This window comes from Equus caballus, chromosome 16 (assembly GCF_041296265.1).
Source record: "Equus caballus isolate H_3958 breed thoroughbred chromosome 16, TB-T2T, whole genome shotgun sequence".
NCBI classification, from domain to species: domain Eukaryota; kingdom Metazoa; phylum Chordata; class Mammalia; order Perissodactyla; family Equidae; genus Equus; species Equus caballus.
Genome location: NC_091699.1, coordinates 85,214,833 through 85,233,139, shown reverse-complemented (window position 1 = coordinate 85,233,139; position 18,307 = coordinate 85,214,833).

Here is an 18,307-nt window from a genome sequence, read left to right as displayed (position 1 = left end):
CCTGTAGCCATGTTTTCCAGCTCTGTCCGTAGGGCATGGTGCTGAGCATCTGGGGCACCAGGCCTCAGGCACAGCTGGGGGCACTCTTCTGGGTCTGTGGGTCTGTTTGCTGGGGATGCAGCTGATCCACTGTCCCAGGATCCCCAGGAAACAGGCCACAGACAGTGCGACCAACAGAAAGATGGGGACTGTGGAGTCAGACAGATGTGAGCTCAGGTCCCAGGCAGCCACTTGTGGCCTTGGGTGAGCTACTTCACCCCCCGCACCTGAGGTCTCCACGTGTTATGGGGAGGAGACCAACCTCGGAGGAGGAGAGCTAAACTCGCTGCAGAGGAGAGTGACAATTCTCACACCCAGACCCCTGTGGACAAAGCTGTGCCTTTCCTTATTTCCCAGCCTGGCTTAGCTCTTGAACCCTGTGTCCATGCTGGCAGCGAACCATCCAGCCATTTCACAGGAGACCCAGTCTCTACCAGACTTCCTCTGTCAATTCCCAGGGAATCCAGCCCTCCCCCATCTCTCTCCCTTCTTTGTCCCCAGGGGAGATAGAGGCTGCAACAGTTAGAGGGAGGGACCCCTGCCTCTCCTCTAGTGCCTCTGCCTAGTGCTGGCATTGGTCCTGGATGTCCCTTCTCTGGTCTTTGTCCAGTGACCTCTGGGCATGCTGTGGCTGCTATTGCTACATCTGTGTGCTTTCTGTTCTCTGCTCACCAAGTGCATGTAGTCACTCAGCATCCTTCCTATTCTGATGCACGACATCTCTGGATATGCCTGCCCTGCTGTCAGCTACTCCCTCACCACTGTGGGGCCCAGAAAATTCACTGACACTCCCTACCGACCACTCCAGGAGGTTTTTGGTTTCCCCTGCCCAATATTTCTTCCCTTTCTCCATCACCACCCTGCCAACTCTCACCCCTCAGAGCCTCTCTCCTTGAAGCCTTCTCTGACCACCAGTTTACTGCAACCAACGTCCCTCCCATGCAGCACCCCAACAGCAGGCCCCACTGGGACAATCCATCAGGCACAGGGCTCTGGGCCATCTGTGCATCCTCTCATGTTTCACACTGGTGGATCCTGGTCCCTGCTGGGAAGTCTCCGATAGTGACCTCAGTCCCCTCCTATAGCCTGCCAGCACCAGGCCCCTGGCCGGGCTTCCCCTGTACCAGGCTGTATCCCCCATGGGGGGGCGGGGTGGGGTGTTTCTATCACCTTCATACCCTCTTGTGTTCTCTAAGCTTCATACAATCAACACAGACAACTCTTTGCTTCTCAATTTTAAAATAGTCATTCTGATTTCCCTTAAAGATAAAGAAATCAGTCTTTGATAAATAGCTGTCCCCCTGTCCCCTGGCCAGAGAAGTAGGAGTGAATAGTGGGTAAAAGTGGGGGCTTCTACCAAAGATAGTGGAAGGAAGGAAAAACAAAGATCAGAGCAGAAATAAGTAAAACAGACAGGAAAAAGACAATAGAAAAGATCAATGAAAATAAGAGCTGGCTTTTTGTAAAGATAAACAAACAGACAAACCTTTAGCTAGACTTACCAAGAACAAAAGAGAGAGGACTCAACTAAATAAAATCAGAAATGAAAGAGAAGACATTACAACAGACACCACAGAAACACAAATGATCAAAAGAGACTACTATGAACAATTATATGGCAAAAAATTGGACAACCTAAAAGAAATGGATAAATTCCTAGAAACATATGGCCTACCAAGACTGAATCATGAAGAAATAGAAAATCTGAACAGACCAATTACTAGCAAGGAGATTGAATCTGTAACCAAAAATCTCCCAGCAAACAAAAGTCCAGGACCAGATGGCTTCACCGGTGAATTCTACCAAACATTCAAAGAAGAATTAATATCAATCCTTCTCACACTCTTCTAAAAAATGGAAGAGGAGGGAACATTTCCAAACTCATTTTATGAAGCCAGCATTACCTTGATACCAAAATCAGACAAGGACACTACAAGAAAAGAAGATTACAGGCCAATATCCCTGATGAACATAGATACAAAATTCCTTGACAAAATATTATCAAACGGAATTCAATAGTACAATAAAAAGATCACACACCATGACCAAGGGGGTTTTATCCCAGGGATGCAAGGATAGTTCAACATTCACAATCAATCAATGTGATACACCACATTGACAAAATGGAGGGTGAAAGTCATACGATCATCTCAATAGATGCAGAAAAAGCATTTGACAAAATTCAACATCCATTCATGAGAAAAACTCTCAACAAACTTAGTATAGAGGGAACATACCTCAACGTACAAGAGCCATAAATGACAAGCCCACAGCTAACATCATACTCAATGGTGAAAAGATGAAAGCTTTTCCTTAAAGATCAGGAACAAGACAAAGATGTTCATTCTCATCACTTTTATTCAACATAATCTGAAAGCCCTAATCAGAGTAATTAGACAAAAACAGACATAAAAGACATCCAAATTGGAAAGGAAGAAGGAAAACTGTCTCTATTTGCAGATGACATGATATTATATATGGAAAATCCCAAAGACTCCACAAAAAAACTGTTAGAACTAATAAACAATTTCATTAAAGGTGCAGGATACAAAATCAATATAAAAAATCAGTTGCATTTTTGTGCACTAACAATGACCTGTTAGAAAGAGAAATTAAGAAAATAATCCCATTTACAACTGCATCAAAAAGAATAAAATAGCTAGGAATAAATTTAACCAAGGAAGTGAAAGATCTGCACACTGAAAATTACAGAACAGTGGTGAAAGAAACTGAAGAAGACACAAATAAATGGAAAGAGATTCCATGTTCATGGATTGAAAGAATTAATGTTGTTAAAATGTCCTTACTACCCAGAGCAATCTACAGATTCAGTGCAATCCCTATCAAAATTGCAGGCATTTTTCATAGAAACAGAACAAAAAATGCTAAAATTTGTATGGAACCCCAAAAGAATACAAATAGCCAAAGCAATTTTGAGAAAGAAGAACAAAGCTGGAGGCATCCCAGTTACTGATTTCAAACTATATTACAAGGCTATAGTAAACAAAACAGAATGGTATTGGCATAAAAACAGACACATAGATCAATGGAACAGAAGAGAGAGCCCAGAAATAAACCTAGGCATATATGGTCAATTAATTTATGACAAACATGACAAGAAAATACAATAGAGAAAGGACAGTTTCTTCAATAAATGCTATTGGGAAAACTGGACAGCCACACGCAAAAGAATGAAACTGGACAATGATCTTATGCCATACACAAAAATCAACTCAAAATGTATTAAAGACTTGGACGTAAGACCCGAAACCATAAAACTTCTAAAAGAAAACAGAGGGTAAGCTCCTTGACATTGGTCTTGTTGATGATTTTTTGGATTTAACACCAAAAGCAAAGGAAACAAATGCAAAAATAAACAGTAGGACTACATCAAACTAAAAAGTTTCTGCACAGCAAAGGAAACAATCAACAAAATGAAAAGGTAACCTACCAAATGGGAGAAAATATTTGCAAATCATATGTCTGATAAGGGATTTATATCCAAAACATATAAAGAATTCATACAACTCAACAGCAAAAAAAACAAACAATCTGATTAAAAAATAGGCAGAGGAACCCAACAGATATTTTTCCAAAAAACACATACCAACGGCCAACAGGTACTTGAAAAGATGCTCAACATCACTAATCACCAGAGAAATGAAAATCAAAACCACAATGAGATACCACCTCACACCTGTTAGAACGGCTATTATCCAAAAGACAAGAGATAACAAGTGTTGGTGAGAATGTGGAGAGAAAGGAATTCTTGTGTACTGCCAGTCGGAAGGTAAATTGGTGCAGCCGCTATGGAAAACAATATGAAGATTCCTCAAAAAATTAAAAATGAACTACCATGTGATCTAGTTATTCCACTTCTGGGTGTATATCTGAAGGAAACAAAACCACTATCTCAAAGAGCTATCTGCACCCCATGCTCACTGCAGCGTTAATCACAACAGCCAAGACACGGAAACAGCCTAAGTGTCCATCAACAGATGAATGGATACAGAAAATGTGGTACATACATATAAATATACAATGGAATAGTAGTCAGCTATAAAAAGAAGGAAATCCTGCCATTTTCAATAACATGGATGGACCTTGAGGGCATTACGCTAAGTGAAGTAAGTCAGACAGAAAAAAGACAAATACTTATGATCTCATTTATATGTGGAATCTAAAAAAAAAAACAAACTCATAGAAAAAGAGAACAGAGGCAGTTAATTGCAAGGCAGGGGGTGGGGGTGGAGAAAATGAGAGAAGGGGGTCAAAAAGTACAAACTTCCAGTTATAAGATTAATAAGTCCTGGGGATGGAAGGTATAGCATGGTGACTATAATTAACAATACTGTACTGTATCTTTGAAGTTGTTAGAAGAGTAAATCTTAAAAGTTCTCATCACAAGAAAAAAAATTTATAACTATTTGAAGTGACGAATGTTAACTAAACTCATTGCGGTAACCATTTTGCAATATATACATACATCAAGTCATTACGTTGTACACTTTAAACCAGCACAATGTTACATGTCAATTATATCAATAAAACTGTGGGGGAAAAAACAGGTTACACAATAATCCCACTTCAATGAAAGGAAAAAATGTATACCTTAATTGCATTGAATCAAGATATCATCAATGATTAAATGCACCATATTATTTACCATGGAGAAACGAACAGATAAAATGTTCCCAATTAAGCCATAATGAGCCATAGATTGTAGGATATTATCATGATTTCAGAGATGTTAAAATAAAATATGTATCCTAGAATTGATAAAATACTGTATTGTGTCATAATCCTTTCATTGTAAAATAAATTCCTCCCCATCATCTCCCATAAAAGTGTGGGCTTTTAGATCAAATCCTGACTCAGCCCCTTACGTTGACCTGGGTGGGATCTTACCACTCTATAGAGTCCTCAGCTCTAAGTGGGAATAATGCCCTCACCTCTGCCCAGGACTGTCGGGAGGGTTACCTGCCCTCACTTAGCACCCTGCACAGATAAGTGCTCAAGAGAGGATGAGCATTGCTGTCACTATTACCATTGTCTGCTTCGTCCTACTGACAGAGCCAGTTGGATGGACCCATTCCCAGGAGAATGCAGTGTCTCACACTGCCACCAGCTGAGACCCTGGGTGCTCTCCATCTGCAGGGCCACCCCACGGCCAGGTACATACCACGGTGGGGAGAGGTGGGCCCCAAATTTCAGTAAGTGGAAGACTTTAGGGGCTCCTGGGAGAAGCCAGATCTCTCCATGTCACCGCTGGGCTCACCACTGTCCAGCTTCCATGGAGGACAACTCGCTCTGGCAGCTCCCTGCCACCTCACATTCCTTCCATCTCCAAAATTCCCTTCCATCCCCAAATCCCCTTCCACATCCCAAACCTCCTTCTACCCCCAAAATTCCTTTCCACACCCGTTCCTTCTTCTATCCCCCTAATTCCCATCTGCCCCAACTCCCTTTCATTCCCCAAACTCTCTTCTATCTCTTGCAAAGACAAACCCACTGGCCTAAAGTAGCCCATTTCATGTCCACACAGAAATATACCTTTCTAGTCCAGCCTAGAAAACAGCTGCAAATAAGAGAAAGGGCTATAAGAGAAACCACCACTTACCAAGGCGTGTTTTGGGTAAGGCTCTCTCCATGTGAGGACAGGGCCCAGAAACAGAGGCCAGGGCTCCCGACAGCAAAGGCCAGCCCAGCCACAGGGCCTGAGTCGAGGAGCACCTGCTTCCCAGGCCACCAAGGCAGGAGCTGTCCTGGGGGCACATTTCCAGCTTGGTCAGAGGCAGCTTCCTGGTACTTCAGGATCAGAGGCCGTGGGCCTCCAGGGTGGCAAGAGGGAGTGCTAGGTAGGCAGCAGTGGGATGTGCACCCCACCAGGCTGCGACCCGCAGTGGGCGCACCAGTGAGCCATCTCTGGGAGCCTGGCATCAACCAAGCAAGGGCCTCCAAGCAGCTAGATTCTCACCCAGACCAACTGGAGCTGTCAGTCGTGGGAGAGAGAACCCCAGAAGTGGGTGCACAGAGCAGAAAGCCGGGACACCCGGCCCGCGGCAAGATTCCCACAGCCTCTCGCTTGGACTGCCAATCACACTCGATCGGACATCCGCTCGGAGGGGCGGGACTTGGAGTCATACAATCGGATGGAAAATTGGAAGCTCAGAGACCTTCTGTGATTTGTCCATCACACCACAGGTAGGGGGAGGGCACACTGGAGCCCATGGACACGCTGGCCTGCGGGTCTGTAACGTTCCCACTGAAAAGCCAGCTGGTGCACGCACGTGTCAGCGAGGAGGTAGGCATTTACTAAGTTGAACTGTGTGAGACTGACATTTTTGCCAGTCAAAAACGGTAAAATATCCAGCAATTTCTTGTGTTTCAGCCAACGTTTAAGATGATGCACACACTCTGGGGAGATCCTCTGCTCCTCTGCCCGCTCCCCCACCCCATCTCTCCCTGCCCTGGCACCTGATCTTCTACCATTAGCAGTTCACTGCTTTGGTATCTCCTCTTTTACAAAGTACAGGCCCCAATGAGGAGTAAATGGAAAGGCAGGAAGGGTCATTCACACCCTAGTGTAAATCAGTCCATCAGGCCCTCAGGAGGAACAGCTCACCTGAACATGCACTTGCTGTGTGCCAGGCTGTGGCATGGAGATCTTTCTCCCCAGTTTCCAGATGAGGAACCATGGCACAGAGAGGGGAAGCAGCTTCCTGGGGTCACACAGCCTGGGAAAAGCCAGAGCCGTATTCTAATCCTCATGTGGATGATTCCAAATCTCCTGATTCTACTTTTTGGTCCCTGCCAAGGCAAGGGGCTGTGGCTTGTGTCTCTCGGGGTGAGAAGAAGGAGACTGGGGATGCCATCAGGCCTCCGGGTGTGCCAGGCTCTGACCTCCTTGGGGGAGCCTCCCTGGGCACTCACAGAATGGAGAGTAGGCTTGAATTTTCACAGACCACACTCTCACAGAGCGTTGGAGATGTGCACGAGCGGGGCCACGTGACGGAGGGGCAAAGGCCCTCACACACCGACAAGCCCTCAGTCCTGGGAAAAGGCTTCCAAGAAGTGACAGGACAAGTCCAGACCCTGAATCATCACAGACCTGGGTTCGAATTCTAACTCTGCGCTGCAGGATTTGGGGGACGTGGCTTAGCCCCTCCGGCCTCCAGCTTCCCCATCTAAAGCCGTCCTTTGCAAGGCCCTTATAGGAAAGGTAAGGACGCGTGCAGACAACGGTCAGCGTAGGGCCCAGCTCCTGGCAGGCGCTGGGTCGATAGTAATCATGTTTCTCAGAACTTCAGGGCAGGGATGGTTTGGCTGGGCTGAGAAGAGAAACAAGGGCCTGGACGCCTCCTGAAGGGGGGAGGCGTGGCTCACAGTCTGCTCTGTGAGAAGGGACGCTGGCCAGGCACGGCCAAGGTCTCCACTGCCCAAGAATTCTCTGAAATCCATACCATCTCCCAAACACACCGAGAAGTGAGTGATTATCCTCATTTTACAGACGAGGAAATGTATGAGGAGAGGTAAAAGTATCACACAGTTAGGAAGCAACAGAACTGGCCTTAAAACTAGGTCTTCCAACGTCAAATTGAAGTCCTTCCACACACCACACTGCCCCCGGGGCTCCAAAGCTGACTCAGACACCTTCCAGCCACCTCAATTTAGCCACATCTCTTCTTTTCAGAAGCTCATACCCACTGAAAAATGTTTAATTGTGAAATATACATACAAAAGTGTTATTAACGTGAGTATATAACAAAAGGAACAATAATAAAATGTATACATACTTAAAAGTAATCAAAAATGTCTTTGATGATCCACAGTTTCACCAAAATTTATGTGGTTGTGAATTTCTGTTTATCTTGTTTGAAATTTCTTGCATCTCTTCGATCTAAGCTTTGGTGTCATTTAACAATTCTCGGAAAATGTCAGCCATTATTTCTTTGAAGACTGCCTCTTTTGCCATTTCTACAATTGTCTCTTTCTGGAACTCCAAGTAAATATACGTTAGAAATTCACACCCACATCTCTTAATCTTGCTTTCTTGTTGTCCATATCTTTTTCTGGACTGCATACTGGATAGTTTCTTAAGAATTATTTTATCAGTTCATTAATTTTTCTCTTCAGCTGCATCTAATCTATTGTAAATTCACCCACTGAATTTTCCCTTTGAATTATTATTTATTTTCTCCTGGAGGTTCTCTCTGGTTCTTTTACAAATCTGCATTTTAAAAAAGTGTCCTGTGCTGTGCTCATATTTTCACACCTTTCTTATATTTCTTAAAACACATTAGGCATAGTTACTTTCCATGTCTGATCATTTTCATATTTGAAGTCTGTGGGTCTGATTCTGCAGTCTGTTGTTTCTGCAGATTCACATTCATGGTACCTTGTTTTGTAGTGTAATTTTATGATTTTTGACTAGAACTGACATGTTCCTTGGAACTTTATGAGACATCTTTGAGCCTGGGCTGAACTTGGCTTCATGCAAAGATAATTTTTCTTTGTTTCTGCCTGTCACTTGTAGGAAGCACCAACTCAGGATTATTTTTAATTAGATTCTCTGCTAAAGGATTTCAGACTATACATGAATTTGGACCACATACACACATGAGAGTCAGTTTTGGGTTAAGTGTTCTTAGAAGGAGTATTTTTTCCCATCCACACAAGGCCAAGTTGTCCTTGCTCTCTGTTCTATGCAGTGGGGTTCATTTCTTAGTTCCCTCTATCTTGAATGATGAGGATCAAGGCTGCCCCAGGGAGAGAAGCCCAAGGCCTCCTGGCCTACATACCGATCTATATCATCCTCCAGGAAGCATAGGACGTCCTGACCTGATCCAATCTGAATGGTATCCAAAGTTATAGTACCACCCGATAACCAGACCCCACTTGCACTGATACCATTTTTTTTTTTTAAGATTTTATTTTTTCCTTTTTCTCCCCAAAGCCCTCCAGTACATAGTTGCATATTCTTCGTTGTGGGTCCTTCTAGTTGTAGCATGTGGGACGCTGCCTCAGCATGGTCTGATGAGCAGTGCCATGTCCCTGCCCAGGATTCAAACCAACGAAACACTGGGCCGCCTGCAGCGGAGCGCACAGACTTAACCACTCGGCCAAGGGGCCAGCCCCTGCACTGATACCATTTTAACGACTTTTTACATAATCTTTCCTTTGTCTTGTAAAGCGATAACTCACATACCTACGCCTTATTAGTCTAGCCCCACCCTCAGCCCATTTCAGCTCTTCACTGCCCATGGGTCCTGTCTCCATGCTGCAGCTCTTCACTGCCCGAAGGGCCTGTCCCCATGCTGCTCCATGCTACTCTGAATAAAGGAGCACTACTACCAGACATTGAGTGTCCAAGAAATCTTTCTTTCAACTTGTCTGCTCGCCGAGCCTGCATCATTTCTTCTGGTGGCCTATACAGGTGTCTTGCTTCATTGGCTTGTGAGCTTAAGTTCTGGAAAGTGCCCTTTTCTTCCTTGTGCCTTCCTCTTTTTCAAGGATAGATCTAAATTCACTTCTTCATTGGGAACTTTCTCGGACAGGGGTATGAATCCACGTTTGCTGCCCATGGCTACTCTATGGGGCAAATCATGGCATTCAGCTAGAAGAGAATCAGTACCTTAAGCCTGAGGGTGATGAAGAATGACTTAATCCATTCCTTCCTATTCCTGTCTCTAATATATAATTTTTACATGGGTGCGAGTCGACCACTTAAGTCATTAGGATGGTCGCCAATCTCTAAGACTCCCGTGTCAGGTTTCTTTTCCTAAGGCTGGATTGGAATCCCTCCCTATGGCTCCTGATCACACTCTGAACTGCGGGAAAGTCCCAACTGGGACTCTAGTTCAAGGAAAGTGCCAAACTCTCACCTTTGGTTGAGTGTGGGAACCCCTTCTTGGGAGAACGACTCTAGGATGCAATTGGGTAGAATGTCCCCCACACCAGCAGAAAATTCTTCACTGTTTTTTTCTATTCTTTTATCCCTGGGCCCACTCACCAGGCACCTATTGCTGCCAGGCATAATAGGGAAGATATACAAGGGATGCAATGCCTGGGGATGCCCCTATCACCCCTTACTATAGGAACCCCACAGAAGGAACAATGGGTAGAACGCTGCCCTAGATTCAGGAGGATTTCAAGGTAATGGACCCTTTTCTTTCATCTCTCTTAAAGTTACAATGGCCATTTTGGGCTCCTTCGAGCTTTACAACCGAGAAACAGAGAAATCTCTAAAGAGTCAAAGGCTCCACCCCTGGGATCCCCCATTCTGGTTTCTGGGCCTAATCACCCTGGCAACCCCAAGTGGGGTGCCCTCTCCTGGCAATTGATTCGTTGAGTATTTTAGGCACCTACTGAGTCGGTTATGCAGATAGGAGACCTGTGATTCATTCTGTGAACTGTCCTGCTGGGGTTATGTGACTCTTATCTTGACAACCCTCTGGAAGAGGCCATGAGGGTGAGGCCTGATCTCTTCTTTTCCTGTCTTTGCCTGTCTCATTCATCACCTCCTCTGTTGTCACCAACTTGAGGTTAAGTTCAGGCTGGACCTGAGCAGAACATGGCCCTTCTGTAAGATCAAAAGCTTGAAAATCTTTTGCCAGAGACTTAACTCTCAACCCCAGCACAGGGAGCCCCAGCCCCCAGCCAGCTCCAGGCCTTTGCCTCTTGCTTCCCTGGCTCACCTTGTGCTGGCTCAGGGACTAAGTGCCCAGGCTGAGCAGGACTTGACTAAATCTTATAACCATATTGCCACATGCAGTCAGGCTCTGCACCCTTCTCTGGTCCACTGTCAGTCAGACACCAGCTTTACCACCATGGGGAATGTCCCAAGCATCCCCAGAGACTCACCACTCAGGCACATTCTAACTAATTGGGAACACTTTCAATTGGGTGGGTTATGCCCCAGAAACTCCATCTGGGAGAAAACTTGAGGGGTTTCTCTGTGCTTTTGTGATGCAGTTGGACAGGTGGATCAACCTATAATGTCACTTGAGTTACAACCCAGTTTCTGAGAAACCAAGAGCAGCTGTCCTTGGAAAATCCTTCTAAGGCTGGAAAAGCAGCTCTAGAGGTGGTTCAGGTTTCACCCATTTCCCTTATCTCAAAGAGCTTGCAAATCCTCTGGGGACTACCTAGCCCATCACTAATTCCTAAGACTGAAGAAAAACAAAAGGGGAAAAGGAAAAAACGGCCATAAATGTGCCCTTACTAAAAAAATCTAGCATCTTAAATGTCTTCTCCACAAATATTGGTAAAAAGGCTTAAAACAAAATTTGGATTCATAACTAAGGAGCTTTATATTACCGTACCTGATTGGGCAGTAATTTTTAAAACAATAGCTGTGGAAATTCTGTGTATGTCTGTTTATATGCATGTTATATGTGTGATATTTTACCTCCAGATGGTACGGCCAAAATTAAGAGCTCTGTTTAATTGGCTTAAAGTAAGCACTTACATAAATTCTAAAAGTAGTAGAAACTAACCCAATGTCTTTCAAGTTAACATGATGTGAATTAACCTTTGGTAAATGAAAGCTTGTTTAAGATTGTTAGTTTGATTGAAATAGGCATGTCCTCAAAGTTGTTGGTATTTGGATATGATGCAGACATGCAGCCTGTGTTTACCAGTCAAATAAGCTTATGTTGTCTGTCAGAAATTCATCAGCAAAATAATGCCTTTAAATGATAGCTAATTTTGTCTAATGTCTCATGAAGTTTTTGTGGGTAATCTGAACATAATTGTTGGAAACAAAGTATTTGAATAGATGAAAATGGGTAAGAGTTTTTGGGTACAATAATTATGTTTTATGGTCTGTATACTTGGGGAAAAACCAGCTTCCAAATTCTTTTTGGTCACAATCTTGAGTTTTGCCAAGTTAAGTTAAATGATAAAAATCTGTTGTGTATCTGGGTCATTTTTGGATAGAATAGAACACTGAAACATTATTGCTGAACGGTCTAAGTTTATCTACTTTTGGCTTCTTAGTGCAGGGAGGCTAAAGGATGTTGGGGTCTATTAGCAAAATGGCTTGTGTTTTATTACTGTGAAGTGGTGTGTTTTCTAGAAATTATGAAAAGTGATTTTTTGATGGTTTCTGTTGTCACTTTGAATAGATACCTGAACACTGTTTCACAGAGTGTTGTTTCCTGTTTGAACTAGTGTTTTTAAATCTTTTGATATTTTTAACAAGCTTCTCCCTCAAAAGAAATATTCAAATCCTGAATAAAGGCTTTCTTTAGACCTGGTAGAAGGAAGAAAAATTTCTCTGAGGATTTTCAGAGGGCCCCTGAGGCTTCTCAAAGAAATTTGCTCTCTTGCTATAAGGGGGAAAATACTAAACAAATTAGGCTTATTTTGCCTATTAAACTACACAGGAGGCATTGTCAAATAAGTGAGGATAAACTTTCTTAGGTGGTATTATGTGGGTGAATGCTATTGATATAGTTGTTTTAAAATTATATAACATTCCTAAAATTCTAAACTGTCCTGGTTGTCAGCCATAATTCTAGTTATTATCTTGATGTTGCATAAGTAGCCAAGTTTCTTTGTCAATTGCCCTTTTGAGTCTTTTTTCATTTGCAGATAGTTGCTGTTTTACTCTGATGCTTTTTGCTTTTGCAAAATATATTTCATCTTCAGAGAAATTCATGAAAAGGACTCTGGCGCTTACTCTAGAGTACAGGTTCCTGATAAACTTTCAGATCGTAAAACTGAACTGGGTAATAAATTAGAGAATTCCAGCAGAGAAACTGATGACCTCATAAAACTGCTAACAGAAGATTAAGATTAAGAATCGATTATACAGGACCGAATGAACTGATGAGGATGATTATAATTTTTTGTGACTTTCATTTGAAATATTGCTGATTTTTTGTTTTGTTTGCTCAGATTTAAGGAAATCTTTTTCTCTTTTCTCTTATGCTAACTATGCCTTATAGCAATTTGGTGAAATTATATCTTTGTGAGCAGAACTGAAACATTTATCTTTTTCTCCCTACCTGATCCTTCCAGAATTTGGAAACTCTTTGTGAGCGAGTATAGTTATTTCGTGGCAATATAGTTATTTGCATAAATTCAATAAGAATCTGTTCTCCTTATAACAAGACACATTGGTTATTACACAAAGGCTTTGACTGGAATGTCATATTTGAGAGAAACATACAGGCTCAGATATGACAAGATGGCTTTTCAGGAATGATTTGGACTTTCTGGACAATGGATTTTGGACAATGAATTGGACTTTCTGGAATAAAGCCACTTGGAAATATTGGCCTGGTACCTTGCTTACAGAGATTCTGCAATCTTACCTGGTAAGTAAGGAAGCTCACTTATCTGGCAGGTACAAAGAGCCTCAAAATATTTTGGGGACCTCAAAAAGAGAGGAACCCCCCCAAATCTGTAGGCATCGCAGACAAAATCTGATGGCAAGTCCTTGGCTTGGTTTTTTGGCCTTGAGAGGCCTTTACAGTTCAACCTGAGATTCCTCATAAAAAATTCCAGCAAAGCAGATTTAAAAGAGCTTATATAATCAATTGCTATTCTTGATGCACTTATGTAAATAACTGGACCAACTTTTATTGAAACTACACTTATTTTGCAAACCAGTTAATCTTAATTTGACTATCTTTTGTAAAAATGAGCGTGATTTTAGAGAGAAAAATGATGTTTCAGTAGAAGATATAGTACACATTCATGGATATTAGATTCTAGCTCTTCTCTTCTACAAAATTTATCTATTACTAATCATAATGTCTCCTTGTGGCCATCCATCTCTGATATCTGGGAGCTCCCTGGCCACAATCAAACCTTTTCCTTCAACTACTGCCCAAATACTAAATTTGCCTTGTCACAGGTGGATCATAAACAAGTTCCAAAGGTAAAATCCCCAACTTATCAATACACACAGGATGGACTATACCAAATTCGGGACGAATATATTTGGCTCACTCCTACTAGTGATCAACTCAGTCAAAAGGCCACTCTATGTTGGGAACAAACCAATCACACTTGTGATATGTGGTCTAATAGCACCCGAACTATGGGACAAATTCCCCGTTATATGTGTTCTCATATCATAGCCTTAAGAAATACTGATTGGTTTGGGACTGACTGGGATAGACAGCCCAGCATATGTTGGTCAGCCCCTAATGGCACTCAGTGGTTATGCGGCTCCATCTTATGGCCTTGGCTGCCACCTGGATGGATTGGACAATGCACCCTAGGCTTTGTCTGGATGCAAGGCAGAACTACATTTACTGTATCTCCTCGTGCTAACCTACTCAACCTGCGACAACATTGGACCTGTTCTGTCTTCCACTGGTATGATCAACTTGCCTCAATTTTCCTTCCCCAATTGGGAATCGAAAGTGTCATCTGGCATGTGGAAGCCCTAAACAAATTTACCATGAAGGCATTCAACAATACACAACATAGCCTTTTGTTGCTCGATTTAGAAGGATCCCAAATGCATAAGGTGGTCCTCCAAAACTGAATGGCACTGGATGTCTTGACGGCAGCACGGGGGCGCAATTGTGTCATTAGAAAAACTGAATGTTGTGTCTATATTCCTGACTACCATCAAAATATCTCTGGCTTCCTATCTGATATGAACCACCAAATTAAATCCATGTCTGACTCTACCCTATCCCTAAATGATTGGTTGGACTCCTGGTCAGGTCCAGGTCTCTGGACCACTATCAAAGCCTTATTCATTGGGTTAATCATATTACTTGTATTTCTTACTATAATTTGTTAACTATTTCGTTGTTTGTCTTCCACATGTCAACAAAGTTTCGCCTCCTGGACCACTTCTCATCAAATGATCCTCTCATCGCCAGACGATCTGTATACCTTGTCAGCCTTGGAGTCCACGGGTGCAAACTTCTGGTCCACTGAACTTCCTGCCTGTACCCCTATGGCCCCATTTAGGGGCAGCTCTACAACCTTGTACAGCCAGAAGTAGTTACAGAAGATTGACCATTGTCCATATCCCCAAAAGATTTTGGGGCCAAATAGGTTCAAGGGGGGGTTTATAATGAGGATCAAGGATGCCGCAGGGACAGAAGCCCAAGGCGCCCTGCCCTACATACCGATCTATATCATCCTCCGGGAAGCGTAGGATGTCCTGAGGATGACCCACCCTGATTCATATCCAAAGTTACAGGACCAGACCCCACCTGCACTGATACCATTTTAATGACTTTTTAACATAATCTTTCCTTTGTCTCGTAAAGACATAGCTCACATACCTACGCCTTATAAATTTAGCCCTACCCCCAACCCATGTTTGCAGCTCTTCACTGCCCCTGGGTCCTGTCCCCATGCTACTCTCTGAATAAAGGAGCACTGCTACCAGACCTTGAGAATCCAAGAAATCATTCTTTGGACTCCTCTGCTCGCCGAGCTCGCATCATTGATGGTGTGGTCCTTGGTGCCCCAGCTTTATGCAGGGGTCGTTTACTAAACTGCCCACTTGAGCAGGCCTCGAGATTTCCCTGTTTTCTCCCATTCCCAGCCCAGCATCAACATGGAGGCATAAGGTCACCAGGATTTGACAGATCCTGGAGAAAAAGCCGGCATCGTGCCATCCCACAGTATCCACCCCCTCCCTTCAGTTTCAGTCTCTGCGATTCCCTATTTTCCTGTCAACTCCATAGTACAGCATAATTTTTAAAATATTTTATCTACATATCATTCTTTTCATTTGGAAAGTCGTTCAGGGTACTTAAGGCACCGTTGCTCCAGAAATGGTAGTCCTCCCACAGATATTTTGGGCAAAATATAAAGCATTTTCTGTCTCTAAGCTAGACTTAAGCAAATTTGGGCTGCCGGTAATTATTTTCCTAAAACACCATGCTCCCTTTTCTTTCCTCTTTTCAGTAGTTCTCCCTCATCCTTAAATGTATTTAATTCCCACTGTTGCTCTCTCCCTCCCCTTGCTGGAAAGCAATGAATAAACTAATTCATGCTAAAGTATGAATGACTAAAAGCAGCTTACTCCCAACCCAGCTGTGTTACATATCATACTTATTATGTTACATATAAACAAGATTTTTTAATTTTCTCTGCCTTAAAGATTTATCTTTTTAAACGATCCTGGAGAGGACAGAGTTTGACTGAAGAAGTGACTCTCCGATTTTAAATTCCAGGTTACTCTGTCGGTCAAAGACTCCCCACCCACTGCCCACAGGCCTGACTGCAGAGAGACCACTCCCTCGTGAGAGCCCTTCCCATACTCTAGAGCCCAGGATGCATAAGGTGGGCCCAGGAGTTCATGAGTTCAGCTGCAAGCTGTCCAGCCACACCCACAGGCTCCTGGGGGCATCCAGACCGCTCCCCCAGCAGACCCGCCATGGAACTGCTCACAGTAACACTAGCCCCGGCCAAAGCTGCCAGCATGGTGGACGCGGAGCTCACATCAGATGGGTCATTACAAACCCACATAGCTTACTCTCCTCCCCGGGTTCTCACCAGTATTTCCCATCCTCTTGCTCCCAGTGGGGAGGGGAACTTTGGGAGGTAGGGTCACTGATGGATGCAGGAATAAAAACGGATCCTAGCATTCTGAGCACAGAAAGCCTCTGACCCCAGCCTCTGAGTAATGCTTCAAGCACATGTGTGTGTGAGATCCCAGGAGAGCAAGTGCACAAGGCCCTCACACAGCCCCTGGCCCAGACAGTGACAAGAGACCCAGACACCCTCTGCCCATCCTGTGGGGTGCTGCCTCTGTGCTATCCTGGTTTCCTATTCCCGGCAAACTCAGGGTCCTGGGCAGCCCTATCCGCTCCTTCTCCTGCAGGAGGGGTTTCCGGGGTGTAATCGGGCAGACTGCACGCAGTCCTTTCAGGGACCTCAGGTAGCACTTCCTCTCACACAGATGTGACTGGGTGGTGTTCTAGTTATACGTTGCTGCATGATGAACGACCCCAAGACTTAGTAGCTTACAACAGCAGCATCATTTATTTTGCTTATGAGTATGCAGTTTGGATAGAGCTTGGTGGGGACAGCTCATCTCTGCTTGTTGGCCAGGGCAACTCAGCTGGGGCTGGAGGGTTCAGCTCCAAGACAGCCTACATGGCTGGAAAGTCGGTGTCACCTGTTGACTTGGACTTCCTCATTGTTTGGCGCTTGGGTTCCAAGAATGAATGTTCCAAGATGTCCCAGAAGAGGCTGCAAGGCTTCTTATGACCCAGCCTCAGAAGCCCAGGACATCATTCCTGCTGCATTCTAAGTCACTAATGCCAGCTCAGACTCAAGGGAAAGGTGATCGGATGTCACTCTCAACAGGGACAGTAAGAAAGATGTGGCTGTCTTTAATTTGTTACATGAGTCTTGGTGACTAGGAATCCTTCAGAACTTCAGAGAGAGTGTGTGAACGTGTGAGTGTGTGAGTGTGTGTGTTGGAGAAGGGCAGTCATTTATCCATTCATTCAACAAGCACTTTTGTGCACCTCCTCAAGGCCATTCAAGACAGGGAGCTCCCAGTCTTGTGAGGGAAGCAGACACAGATGGATGACTATGTATATTTATTCATCCATACAACATACATTGTTTGAGCACCTATTAAGTGCTAGGCCTGGTGCTGCATGGCCAAGCCAGACAGGCCCTGTCCCTGTGGAGGTCACAGTTTGTCAGAGAAGACAGACATCAAAGCTCTTATTACAAAAGAGTGGGGCGAGGGCTCGGAGCAGGCTGCACAGGCTGGGAGGGTCTCGAGCAGGCAGGTGTGACCCAGTCTCCCCGGAAGAGAGCTGTTTAAGCAGAAACCTGCAGATGAAGGGGAGGCGGCACGTGCCCTCCTGGTAGGGGAACAGCCCATGAGAAGGCTGAGGGGCAAGAAAGTGAGACTCTCTTGAGGGCTTCAAAGATGTCAGTGTGGTGTGTGCTTGTCTGCATGCATGAGTGCATGCGCCTGGGTGTGTATATCCATGTGCGTACATGTTGGAAGTCTGTGTGAGGCTGTGTGTGTACACGTGCGCATACATATGCGTGTGTATGTTTACAGCAACACCAGGAGCCCTCCCTCTGCACCTTGCCTGAGCTGACGGAGTGTCCCTCCTCTGCAATCCAGCAGTCTGGGGAACAGCACACCCACCCCTGCTGCCTCACATCCCCAGGGCACCCATGACCCACTTCTTTCAGCACCCTGGCCTGGCACGGACACACACCACTAGCTTGTCACACAGACACATGTCGACACAGCCTGCAATTGGTGCATAGCACTGGGAAGAGGAGACAAGCTCCAAGCCGCAAG